Below are 14,456 nucleotides of genomic sequence, written 5' to 3'. Positions count from 1 at the left end.
TCTAAACACGACAACACTCCAAACAATCTTGATATTTTAGTATAAACATCTAACTGGAGATGCGAGGTATGGAAGAAAGGAATACGATAAGCGTCCTTGCTTTCGCTTATGAATAGTGTCTTGTTTACGTGTGTTCAAAGGTGTAAATAACAAGTTAGAACACTGAAAAACTTAAAAATTGAAGTTCAAAACAAACTGTAGAAATCGGAAAATTTAGCTTAGTATGCGGGTGCGCTTCACTTAGAATGGTCGCTCAGTGTAACTTGAAGTTCCAGTGTTTTCGGGCGGGTTGCGCTCAAGGTTCTAGGCTTTTTGGTAGAATGCGCCGGATAGGAAGCGATGATCGTCAGCGTGTATATTTTTGAGGAGCTTTTCAACGCTGAAACGGACAACCACAGTATGAATCAAACAAGGGTGGGTGGGTTTAATGGGACTTAAAAATGACTAATTATACTATGAAAACAATGCTAAAGTGAAACTAAGATGGCAGCGGCGCCATTTGATAAACATAAAATGAATAATTTATCTACGAAATGAACGATGAACTCAAAACGTAAGTAAACTAAAACTATTTACGTGTCTATATTTATCAAAGTTTCTACTCTCAATTCTTTCGAAATAGAGTGGAGTAACAAATTCGTTCCACTCCTAGTTCTCTAGCATGGAATGTTTTCTAATCTAATTAATCGGTCTTAAGTCTAATGAGAGCTTTACGAAGGGTGTTATACTACGATACAATATAAAATTGATTATGTTGAATTTAAACTACGAATGCTATGGAAATATGATTGTTTTTTAATCTAGATAAAGGATTAGAAGGGAATTGAATCCACCTCGAATCCAACTTAATAACCTAGCATAGATTCTTGTATCTCGAAATTCTCACGTTTTTACGGCAAGAATTTCGAGTTCTAATCCCTAGTGTTCATGGCATCTCTACCAAATACTAACTAGCATGTGAGGTCGTCCACCCATTCTCATGGCGAATCAAGACCTTCTAGAGTGGAATAGATTCTACAACGCGTCTACACTATACCACTAAGTTTTCATCAAGGCTTCATCAACCCCTCTAATGGAGGTTTTAGCCTTGAGTTATCAACCCATCATTTCCCATTGAATTATAACTACACATCATATTAAAATTCTAACTTAACTAATTTAACTAACAATGTTTCAATCTACTTAAACTACAAAATGATAATCAACAAGAATTAAAATTAGATCTATAAATTGAAATGACAAAAATCGAAATTGATAAAAATAACTATTTTATTTATCTAATCAATCAAGAACAATGATTCAAGACTTAATCTAAAACAAGAATTGAAATTGGAACTTAAACTTAATTACTCTACTGAAAACTAGATCTAGAATTATATATATTTTTTAGGTCTAACTAGCTACCATTAACAAAGAGTTAAGCTTTGGTTTTTATACTTTCAGATCCAAAAATCGTGCATGGGCTTGGAGCCATGTTTTGGGCCAGAGAATCAGGCCCAAAACCCAATTCTTTCAGTCCAAAAAGCCCTCTTCAGCTGCAGTTGTCTTCAATAGACTTTTCGTCCACTTTTGCTCCTCTTATTGGGTCAAGTCTTAAACCATTGGAAAGCTCTTTCCGAGCCGGTCGTTTTGACATAAGGTAGGTCCCATTCCGACGTCTGAGTCCAAAGATACGGCCTACGGAAATTCTGCTGACTTGTGTGCTGTTTCTGCCCGCGTCGACTTTTCAGCTTTTGACCGGGCTTTAGAAAGGCTTTGTCTTCTTGAATCTTGGCCTTTAATCACGGAACTCCTTAGTAACCGACCTTTTCTCCTTTATCTCGCTAAAGTGGCACATTTCTGCACATAATGGACTTTGAAACCTGAAATGCATAAAAACACGTAATCAGTGTTAACTCTTAATTATTACTCACATAATTGGTCTAAAAGTATGACTGTTACAGGGTTAAAACTACAGTTTTGGGCTCTTATCATATAAGAATCTACACAAAACTGTTGTCTCAACTTCTTTCCACGAACCACAGTTTGGCCTTCATTGTGTTTCAGTTGCAATCTAAAAGCATAAAATTCTCTCATGCTAATATTTTTTCTTTTTCCAACTACTTTATTGTTTCTATATGGAATGTTAATTCTATATCCATCTTCAGCATGGGGGAACAAAAGTGGATATTGCATTGCCATGAAACTTGGAAGTAATTCATTGATTCTCTTCAATCCAAATCCTTTCTTGTCCACAATAACATCTCTGTGCTCATTAAATTCATCACCATTACCAACAATTAAACCAACAATCTCTGTTGATGATGGTAAATTATAAAGTCTTCCATCTTTTTGTCTTCTATTAATCAGTTTTATGCTAATGTCTGCTACATGACATTCTTTAAATCTATCCCTTGCCATTTTGTAAGTCTCAGTGAGTTTGTTGGTAACATTCAACATATCTATCGGTCCTTGAACAATTCTAGGATCTAACTCGTCTCTTGCCCTCTTCTTTACAATTTTCTTACTGAGTGAGTTCAACCTGTGTGAGACTTCATTTTCTGTATTATGTATGTACAACTGTGCAAACCTTGGACGCCTCCTTCCGGTGGAACCAAAGTTCCTATTTTATGGTGATTTTGTCCTTTTATTTTATAAACAAAGGGCCCCTTTCCATCGTTAATTGAACTCTGTACTGCACCACCAGTGGATGTGAACGCAAAAATGGAGTTGTAGATGCTGATGTTTTCCATGTAATTTGAAGATTTATGTCCAGCTTTGCAATCCAATAGATTTCTCAAAAATTCAGGAGTTTCTTTTAGAAGAGGCAATTGAACCTTGCCGTTCTGACAACATATTGAGAATTTAGGATTTGTAGGTTTTTTGCTCATATCATTCCTTTCTTCATACCAGACAATAGCTCCACAATGAGAACATATTGAAGTTGGACAACCAATATCTAAAGGCTCAAAACAACTTCCTGCAAAACAATTATTAGATTATTTTATTGCATACACTAAAATAGCAATATGGTATAATTTAATGTCAGAACACTTACTTGTATGTGAAACTTCCAAATCACAAATACATGGCACTTCTGGTTTAAAATCATTGACATCATCATCTTCAGAATCAGTCCCACTAATCTGTGAGAGGTAATTGTCGTCATGTATATCAACATCATCCAGTTGATATGAATGGAACTGATTTGGAGAAATACCAAGTCTCTTATTTCTTAATATTTGACTTCATTTAAACCGTCGTTCTCTAGATCTTTCTTTAGTAATAACTGTTTAAAAATTTTAATCAATCACAAATAATAAACTAAAAGGTAAATTATGTGATATTTTGATCATACCTCTGTTTTTTTTTTTTTTTTTTTTGGATTAATCTTGCCAGATGGATTTATTTTCGTCTTCTTTCCAGCCTTTTCCTTCGTTGCTGTACAACAACAAAAAAAATTACTTGATCAAAAAAGGAGTCTGTAGCCCAATAAATGCAGAAACAATTTGTTTAATCTTCAAAATAGAAAGGGCTACTAATTTCTGTACATAGACAACATAAGGTAGAGTTTACTTCCAAGCTTTAGAATTCAATCTATAAAAGCATACATACTTCACTTGTTTGCTTCTTCTGGGCATGTGACCATATCTTTTTGTTTTCTTTTCAAATTAGTTCTCTTGTTTTTTAACCAATTATTTATTTGTTTTTCATAAATAGGACCATGTTGTATGAGATCATTGGTAATATTTTGTATTCTATCTTTACATGGATTGCAGGTCTCTCCATCAAAGATTTCATTCAAAAACTTTTTTTGAATTGGTTTTGGTGTCAAGCGCTTCATGATGGACATGGAGGAAGAGAGGGATAAAGATGAATGTGATGAAGATTTATTGTAAACTACGTGAACTGGAGATAAAGAATATAGAATATGTATTAATTTCTAAGTTTTTAAACTTATATCGGTGTAAGAGTTTAGGAAAAAGTGGACATGATAAGAGCCCAAAACTGTAGTTTTAACCCTGTAACAGTCATACTATTAGACCAATATTATGAGTAATAATTAAGAGTTAACACTGATTACGTGTTTTTATGCATTTCAGGCTTCAAAGTCCATTATGTGCAGAAATGTGCCACTTTAGCGAGATAAAGGAGCAAAGGTCGGTTACTAACGAGTTCCGTGATTAAAGGCCAAGTTTCAAGAAAACAAAGCCTTTCTAAAGCCCGGTCAAAGGCTGAAAAGTCGACGCGGGCAGAAACATCACACAAGTCAGCAGAACTTCCGAAGGCTGTATATTTGGACTCAGACCTCGGAATGGGGCCTATCTTATGTCAAAACGACCGTCTCGGAAAGAGCTTTCCAAAGGTCTAAGCGGTGATCCAATCAGAGGAGCAGAAGTGGACGAAAAATTCTGTTGAAGCCAACTGCAGCTGAAGAGGCCTTTTTGGACTGAAAGAATTGGGTTTTGGGCCTGATTCTCTGGCCCAAACCATGGCTCCAAGCCCATGCACGATTTTTGGATCTGAAAGTATAAAAACCAAAGCTTAGCTCTTTGTTAATGGTAGATAGGAGGTTAGAAAATAAAAGTAGCTTAGAATAGAAAGTAGCCATTAGAATAGCTTCTAGATCTAGATTTAATTGTTTTTAATTAAGTTTAGTTTCAAATCCAATTCTTGTTTTAGATTAAACTCTTAGAATCATTACTCTTAATTAGTTTGATTAATAAAATAGCTAGTTTGTTAATTTCGATTCTTGTCATTTACATTTGTGTTAGATCTGATTTCATTTATTACTTGTTATTCAATTCTTAGTTATTAATTAGATTTTAATTATTGTTTAATTTAGATTAGTAAATTCAATTCTTTATATTATGTTTAGTTATATTTTAATCGAAAATGATTACATAATGATTCTCGGCTAAACCTCCATTAGAGGGGGTCAAGAAGCCTTGATGAAAGCTTGATTCCGATTATCGTAGAGTCGTCGTAATTTCCTTTCCACTCTAGAAACGATTAGTTCACCATGAGAATGGGTTTAATCGTTCACATGCTAATTATGAATTGGTAGAAATGCCATGTGTAATTAGGGATTAGGAAGAACCAATTGTTCTGCGAAGCAGTTCAAGTCGGATTTCGACGATTCGTCTTTAATAGGATTAAGTGGAGTTAAGGTGGAATCAATCCCCCTCTAACTCCTTATCATCGAATCAACGTAGCATAACCATAGTTATTTTGATAATCGACTAATTGCATCTTGTGGGTAGTTGCATCGTAGTCTAGTTACCACTTCGTAAATCTCTCATTAGACTTTAGTGTCAAAAGTACTTATACTTAGAGAACATTAACATGCGGAAGGACTAGGAGTGGAACGAACTTCCTACTCCACTATATCTCATAGGATTGAGAGTAGAATCTTTGATAAAATATAGGCACATAGATTAGTTTTAGTTTACTTACGTTAAGAGTTTCATCGATTTATTCATAAGTAAAATTATCAATTTTTATCTTTATCAAATGGCGCCGCTGCCATCTTAGTTGCACTTTCGCATTGTTTTCATAGTGTAAGTACTTTTCTTAAAGTCCCATTTCACCCACCCACCCGTGTTTGATTCATACTGTGGTTTTTCCGTTTCATCGTTGAAAATTTCAGCGAGAAATTACCGAAGCGCACCAGCTCAAGGAAGAAATGAGCACACCGCCTATAGCTGGAACCTTGAGCTTTTTTGACCCGAACCTGTGTGGCTGGGACCACCCTAAAAACACTGTAATTTGAAAATTACACGGAGCGATCGGCGCTTCTATGAGAGAGCACCGCCTTTGCTAATTTTTCTGGAATTCTACAGTTTTGACTCGAACTTTGATTTTTCAAGTTTTTCAGTGTTCTAACTTGTTATATACACTGAATACGCGTAAACAAGACGCTATTCATAAGCGAAGCAAGGACGCAATCAGGTATTCCTTTCTTCCGCACCTCGCATCTCCTGTTAGAGGTTTATACTAGTGTATCAGAATTGTTTGGAGTGTTGATGTGTTTAGCTAAATTTGGTTTTAGCCTTGTATGAGATTAAGGTATGGCCGAACAAAAACACCGAACGTAATTACACAACAACGTCAACAAATAAGTCTATCTAGTATACCACCCACTACACCTCTAGCTACTATTTCACACACATCACCTGACACAATGCCCGAAGAAGAGACTCCTCTCTCGACTTCTACAAAGCCTTGGCGATAGCCCTAAATCTTGCATCGTTCTAGACCCGAGTGGGGATTTCGAATCCCCAAATATTTTTAATTTGTTACCCGTTTTTCATGGATTAGACCATGAAAAACCTTATCAGCACATGCGTAGGATTGAACAAGTCCTAACAACATTCCACCATCCTACGGTTGGTGCGGAACAAATTAAACTCAGGGTATTCCCTTTCACCTTAGCCGATAAGGCGGCGTCTTGGTTAATTGCCCAAACGCCTAATTCTGTGGACTCGTGGGCTAAACTTGTTCAGCTATTTATGGAACATTTTTACCCACCCCTAAAGACGGATGAGATGCTTTCCAAGATTCATTTTTTTCGACAAAATCCTCATGAAACATTTTCAGAGGCTTGGAATTGTTTCACCGATCTCCTTATAGAGTGTCCACATCATAACTTAGCGAAAGACACGTTAGTTCTTGCCTTTTTCAAAGGACTTCTACACCACCATAAAGAAGTCCTAGACATAATGAATGGGGTAGTTTCTTAAGCAAAGGAGCCTCGAGGAGGCTTATAAATTTTTAGAGGATCAAACTAAAGCTTAAATAACAACTGGGGGGTAGTGATGATATCCATCGCTCCGCTTAGTTCATCAAATACTGATTAAGGCCATTTGGTATGTTTGAAATTAAACACGATCCCGAGCTTAAAACTCTAATCAAATCACTCACTAAAAAGGTAGAGGCCATTTCTGTTCAACAAAAGCCTATCCCCGTCATGAACATAAATTCAAATCCATGTAGTTTCTGTTGGAGCCCTGAGCATCCCGACTCCCACTGTCCTATTGCCTATGAACAGGCTTGTTCCATTAATAGTGAACCTAACGCCCCTTGGAGACAAAATCCCAACTTCGGTTGGAGAAATAACCAACACGTCACACCTCCAGGGTACAATAATCAATATGTTAGGCCAACACAAAGTTTTAACCAAGCTCCACCACGACAAGGGCGAGGGTCAGGGTAATTTTAATAATTATAACAACCAAATGCAACCTCGACAAGGTCAAGCACAAAGTCAAGGTAGTTATAATAATTATATTGCTAATAGAGGTATCGTTTCGGTAAATAATAACTATCAAAATCCACCCATAAATAATTCATGTGAAATAGTTCCAATCACACCACCCGTGACTACTACACCCACACACAACGGATTGTCTTGACACCTTCATACAAGTAAGCCAAAAACTTTTCCAAACCATGGCTCAATCTAACCAGCGGCTTCTACAATCCGTTAATAATTTAACCCAACAGGTTGGCTCAAGATAAAGCCCAACCCAAAGGTGTGTTTCCAAGTCACTTAAATACCTAATCCTAAAACAACAAATACAGCCTTTGAGGTAACCGATAATACTAGTAATGAATATGAAAATGTAGGTGAGCTAAAGGCCATCACCACTCTCCGCTTCGGGCAGAGTGGTTGATAACAAAGCAACTATGCCTATAGTTACCCCACGATCACCCCTACACCGCTATTTTACTAGATAATGAAAAATAGAAACTGAAGAGCCTACCAATCGTAGAGGTACCGGTTACACAACACAACCTAAGAAACGAAAGCCATGGTTAAACATCCAGGGTGATACCATTGCTAAATATAGACGAAACCACCGTTTCCACAAAAATTAGCCGTGTTAACTTGGGATACAAATTATGAGGAGATTAGGGATGTTTTCAAGAATCTAACTATAAACCTTCCCTTCCTCGAAGCTATTAAAAAGCTACCACACCATGCTAAGTTTCTTAAGGAATTGTGTACTACTAGGCGTAAGACCAATATACCAAAAGCCGCCTTTTTAACAGAACAATTCCCAACTTTATCTGAACATAATGGAATTGTTAAGTACAAGGACCCTGGTCGTCCTACTGTACAATGCACCTTAGGAGATTCTTATACGACGACCGCGTTATTAGACTTGGGGGCTAGTGTTAACTTACTCCCGTTTTATTTGTATAGACAAATAGGTCTAGACGAGATGCAACCCACTAAAATGACGTTGCAATTAGCTGATCGGTCTATTAAGTATCCTAAGGGTGTCATCGAAAATGTTCTGGTAAAAATTCAGGATTTCTACTATCCGGCTGATTTTGTCATCCTCGATACAGAAGTCGTTAACAACTCTGTCCAGATCATCTTAGGGCGTCCTTTCCTAGCAACTGCCAATGCGCTCATTAATTGCCGCGACGGTTCAATGTCCATGTCTTTTGGCCATCTTCTTTGTTGAAGTCAATGTTTTTAAAACAAAGACACGCGATTACCCGATTCGCTATCTATGGATGGAAAGGTTAGCATGATCGAGAGCTTTGCTCGAGATTATTTCAACAACACGTTCCCTGATAATCATATTCCCAAATTTCTTTCCTTTGGAAGTTCAGACTCCAACATTTCCATCCCTACACTAGTCGATACACATATTACGGATGAGGATGAGATAGATGACTTTCTCAAAGATGTAGAGGACTATCATAGTAACGAGGATATGACCAATCTAGATGAGCAATTCGATGAGTTTCTTAGAGCAGGTGATGATTCACCCTATCAAGAACTACTTTGCACAACATCCACCTCGACTCCCCTCCTTCCACCCTTTCAAAGGAATCTCGAGTTTGCACTCGATCCGGTTGTTTCTTCTGTGTTTTATAATTTTTTAAATTCACCTAGAAAACAAATACTTCAGAAGACAAAAGCGTTTGACACCTTTATTTTCAGACTTGAGACAGTCCCTACCTACACTATGAATGAGTTTTGTGCTAAACCCACATCCTCATTTTTTCCATGTTTTCCTTCTACAACTTACCCATATCCACCATATTCTACACAACCATTCACTCTTCCACACTTATTCACTAGGACACCCTCTCGTTCAAAAATGAAAAAGAAGGTGCATGCTAGGTTAAGTAATAGGGTTATCCGACTTCGCTTTCATTTTTCTAGGTTGCGTCATAGGAAATCTTGGTGCTTGATTGTGTTTGGATATGTTTTTTGTGATATTTATTTATGGAATGATCCACAACTATTTCGGTTGTTGATATATGATAAACTGTATGTTCATACATATGTTTAGAAAAAGTCTCGAGTATCTGACTATAAACGACTCAACTTTTGTGTTTGGTGCATTTCCTTTCATTTCCATATATTGGTGAGTGCACCATTAAGGTAACCTGGCCCTCCCTACGGAGTGTGTGGCTGTAAGTACCGGATCCTAAGTCCACGATTAACATAATTCACGTTTTCCACTCTTGCATGTTTTTCTCGGATTTTTGAGTCATGTTTCTCTACGGGGTGAATTATGTCTTTCTTGCTTATTGTTTTTCCTTATAAAAGAAAAAAATATTAAATAATAAACATAGTATTCTAGGAAGTCTCGGGAATCTGACTTTAAAAGACCCACTACTAAAAACAAATTTTCTAAGCTTCGTTGTAAAAAATTTGTTTGGGGGTGGGGTGTTCGTGTTTCCGTCCTAAAATGTTTTATGTCCCATTAGAATTGCTTAGGCCGTTTAATTGTATTCCAATTCGGGTTGACATAATCTATGAATTTAGAGTTCAGTCGTTCGCATAACGTACATCATGCACGCACTTCGAGGCGTTTTATACTATCTTATATGTCATTCACGGTCGGAATAGAGTGTTTTATGGATCATTGGATTGGAAATTCTCTCCTGATCATTTCCATATCTCATTCGCAAAAATCGGACCGGTAACGAAGTGGCAATTTTGATTTGAAGTTTCGTGAAAAAATCAAAAAATTCACAAATTTCGAATTGGGCTGGGGCAACCTGACCAGCCCACCGAGACTCGCCTTTTTACCTTAGCCCAATAGTCGCGATCATCTTCTCAAAACCGCCATTAACGCCACCAAAGCTCCAAAAACCTAAAACAAAATAAAATTAAAAAGAAAACTAAATTTACCCGCCCATAATCAAGACCCAACCAAATCGACTCAACCGCGAGCCCCACACCCTACACCGATTTACATCAACAAAAACCACCGGAAAATCAAATTAAATTAAAAATTTTGGTGCTGTCGCGCCACCACCACTGTTTGCTTCAGTCGGTCGATACAAATTCCACCACCACATCCCATTTAAACCCCCACTACATTCAAAACACTAAAATGGCTCAACAACGTCGAATTTTGCCAGAGCAAGCTTTTACTGGTGACCACTTCGCGCCATTTTACGATGACGAAATGATCAGTAGAGACTGGAATAGCTTGTGGTACTCGACTGAAGCCTATTACCACGAGGACTTAGTCCGACAGTTCTACAATACGAGGGAATTGGAAGGGACTAGGATTTTTGTTATGGTGGCGAAGAGGAGGAACGAAGTGACGACGGGGTTGTTGGCTGAGATTCTAGGCATTCCGCCTAGAATCCATCTGGATGTCATGTTGCAGGAGTCCCAATATAATGGGGTAGAGCCATTGATGAACGTGACGGTTACAGAAGGGAACTACAATGCGAGATCGCATTGTGTTCGCCCAGCATCTTAGGACCAACAACCGGCCGCAGCATTTCGATGGATTGGTCGGAACATCCTGGGGAAGGAGAAGGTCAGCGACATCGGCCTGAACTGCCTCCACATCTTATAATTACTCCAGGAGCAGAAGTACCAGCTCTGTATCTTGGAGTTTTTACTTAGCATGATTAGGGGAGTAGGGAAGTCTGTTGCACCTCTCCCTGTGTTGATAACCAAGATCATGCTGAAGTTGAGAGCAGCTCAGGCGTCTGATAGGACATACATCACCCTACACCGAAACCCTCGCATCTATAAGGAGTGTGTCCAACGAGTTTGAATGTTGCCTGAGGATCGGGTAGAGGACAAGGAGTATGATGGGGGAAATGAGAATGCTGAGGAAGATGGGGGAAACGAGAATGCTGAGGAGGATGAGGAGGATTTGACTTGTTTTGATGTGGATGCCCTGGAGAGGTGCTGGTCAGACGCAGAACGCATGGCCGTAATTCATCGTGGCATTCGTTCGCTCAACACCATCTGTGAAGACCTCCGGATTCGACAGGCAACTATCCATCATAACCGAGATCCATTACCGAGAGAGGATGAGAGGTGGGAACAGATGAGGGCCGAGCTAGAAGCTCAGCGCTAATTCCGGACCGACATGCTCGCACGATTCCCACCTCACGGGGACTCTCCTTCTGAGGACACACCATCGAGGCACGAGCGTCGTCGCCGAAGGACGAATGGTGCTGGCCCATCGGGAGCTCAGGAGCCATCTCCTAAGCGTGTGCCCTCCGCTACCAGTACAGGAGTGATTAGGGATAGTATCGTTTGATGCTCTATTTTTATTTGTAGTTTCATTATTGTCATTTATTTTCATGTAAGTTTTATTTCCGTAATTTGAATTTTGTAGTGAAATGTACTTCGAATGAAATTTTTAATATAATGCGGTTATTTTCATTATGCGTGGTTGTTTAATATTGATCCCACCTTCCCAAATTGTTTGGGGGTGGTTTTATCTATTCCAGCATGATTTTTATATGACCCTCGTCTTAGAATTTATTGCGGAGTCAAGGTGAAAATATGGCCGTTTAGGCATATCTATGAATAAGTATCATGGTAGGATGAAATATCGATTAAATAGGTAGATTCTATCATTAATTCAACCTAAAAGATACTAGGTTTGTTTTAGAATCAAGAAAATGAGTTGTTTCCGTTTTCGGGTTTGAAAATTTGGTATTTCCGGAAACTGCCGTAAAAACCTTTTGGCAACTTCCCGATCCGTTTTAGCAACTTAAAACCTATATAAACTTCATACATTCTACACTCACAACTCACAATACACCTAACCTCCATAACTCACCGTTCACTCCCACGAATCCCATGTTTTGCCTCATTTTCCGAAGTTTACGCAACTCGGCGCACTCGCCTCGCAATTTTTTTCAGTTTTTTGTCGAGGCCTTTTCGCGGCCAAGGTGGTGTGAGCGCAACCCGCGCTCAAACACTGGAATTCCAATTCTTCAGAGCGCACTCGCGCCCTAAGAGAGCGCACTCGCGCCCTGACTTCCGTGGACCTGAAAAATTCCAGTTTTCTGCAGGTAGTTTCCGGATCATTCGCAGCTATTCCAGAGCGTAATTTTGAGATGACATCTCCAACATTGATACCGGAACAGTCTTTCGAAGATTTGTTCCAAAGCACTACTTATGGTGCTTGGTTTCGCTGGCGTTTATCACATACGTTGGTTGGGAGCCGCTTATGGTAAGACGATGCACTTTATTCTCCAACACTAGCATCTTATTTTTACGGTAATCGCATTTTCTTTAAAAGACCGGATGGAGAACAAGTGTTCTCCATCAACATTGATAATGAACCAATGGAAATTACCGTGTTCTTGCTAGCATTTGTTCTTGGAATTGCTATGCCCGCTGAAATACAAGACCCATGGTGTTATTGGGTAGATAATATGTATGTCTACACTTATGAGTTTTGCATGAGTCAGTATGGGGGCGGGCATTTTAAATATCGAGGACCAAGGGGACTATAACGCCGCTTTTGGTAGCTTTGTCCATGAACATAGGAACTGTTATGTTTTGGATCATGCTAAACATTTTAGGGAATGGCGCTTTTTTCTTACGTGAATGATGCCACTTGCGGCGTTTTTCCTTGCTTTAGCCACTCGGGACGTATGTGTCATGACCTTCCCGAACCTTGATGTCTAGTTTAGCTCGATCCCATAGCATGAGGCATAAGTTCCTTCTTATGCCTGTTCTAGTTTCCGTATTATGCTATGTTTCTTTCCATTTTTTTGTACACGTTTCACGGATTGGATTACGGTCGACATTAATCGCATGCGACCCACCAATAGTATTATTCGATCCTTCCGTGTAATGACTTGGCAAAGGGTGGAGGATACAACCTCATCAGGTTGCACCCTACACCCTGTCGCACAAGTGGCTCTTAATAGGTTAGCAATAATAGATGATAAATGGTGGGAAGCCGGCAAATTATCATGGCATGGCAGCCTTAAAGGAACCTCACTTCTTTATGGAAGAAGAGGATGAGGAAGATGATGAGTAATCGCGGGGAGATAAGGTAAGTTTTCATTCTAGTTAGTGTCCGCTTATGTCCCAAGCAATTTCATTCTTGTTAACCCCATAATGGGTAGAACTCGTTATAGAGTTCGTCGGTTTTATTTCCTATATTAGTACGTTCTAACTTTGTTTTGCAGATGTTCCTGAATTTCACACGTTTCAATGGTATTTTTCCTACCCTTTTTATTTACAATACTTTGAGGACAAAGCATGCTTCTTGTTTGGGGGGGGCATAGAAACACGTGTAATTAAGGCATCTGTTAGGATATAGATATGTATAATATGCATTTGTCTTCTAGTTAAAATTTCAAAAATTCAAAAATATAAATAAATAAGTTATGCTATACACTTAGGAATAGTGGTATTGTTTTCTTTCTCTATGCTCTTAACAATCTAGAAGTCTCACGTAGCTTTTGCATTAGAATAATTGTTAGAAACTTAGGTTAATATGTAGATAATAATCTTTGCATCTATTTATAAATATATTACATGAGTATCTATGATTGTTAGCAGTAAGTTTCTGAAATCTAGGCTAGAGTACTTATTCTACAAATCCTGTGAGAATATAGCCTAAAGCCTTATATGAGCGAAACATTTGAGAAATGACACGAGGGAGAAGTAAAATCCGGATAGAGAAATCACACGTCCACTTGCTTGATCACTAAACCATATCCTAAGCGAGAATTTAGGCCCTCTTTGGATCGATATAGCCAGAAATTCAACCCGATGAATTATTTTCCGCTAGTCGCCCCTCTGAGCCTTTCTTTAGCCTTCCATAAACCACAAATCCTTTACCCTGTTACAAAAACAAAACAAAATAAAAAAATTCAACTTACCCAATCTAGAATAAGTCTGATAATAGAATGAGTGAAGAAAGAAGAAGAGAAAAACCTGTGTAAACAAAAATTAGTTAGTTGCTTTAGAAAAAGAAAAGAAGTTTCCATCCAAGGAAAAGAAAAAAAAATAGAAATAAAGAAAAACTCCAAAAATAGAATAAAAGGGAGTCAAAAGCCAAAGAAAAGAAAAAGAAAAATATGGCTAAGGATGGAAACAAAGTATAGAAGCAAAAGAAAATAACAAGGTTTTCTCTAAGTTACATAATTTGAAAACTCTATTATCTCAGACTTGTCTTTTTTGAATATCCATTTCCTTCCTTCTTAAACCATCCCCTAAT

At 38.3% G+C, this 14,456-nt stretch overlaps 1 non-coding gene across 1 annotated transcript; it reads right to left on the bottom strand.

The window, feature by feature from the left end:
• Positions 1 to 6,527: 6,527 nt before the first annotated feature.
• On the bottom strand, positions 6,528 to 6,631 carry LOC147503433 (small nucleolar RNA R71). The gene has a single exon (XR_015194074.1). It is a non-coding gene; the product is annotated as a small nucleolar RNA R71 (small nucleolar RNA).
• Positions 6,632 to 14,456: the final 7,825 nt, after the last annotated feature.

The sequence above is a fragment of the Coptis chinensis genome, chromosome 4 (genome assembly GCF_015680905.1).
Source record: "Coptis chinensis isolate HL-2020 chromosome 4, ASM1568090v1, whole genome shotgun sequence".
Classification (NCBI taxonomy): Eukaryota; Viridiplantae; Streptophyta; class Magnoliopsida; order Ranunculales; family Ranunculaceae; genus Coptis; species Coptis chinensis.
The sequence above is the reverse complement of the archived record's forward strand: the minus strand, read 5'-3'. Positions and strand labels throughout refer to the sequence as shown.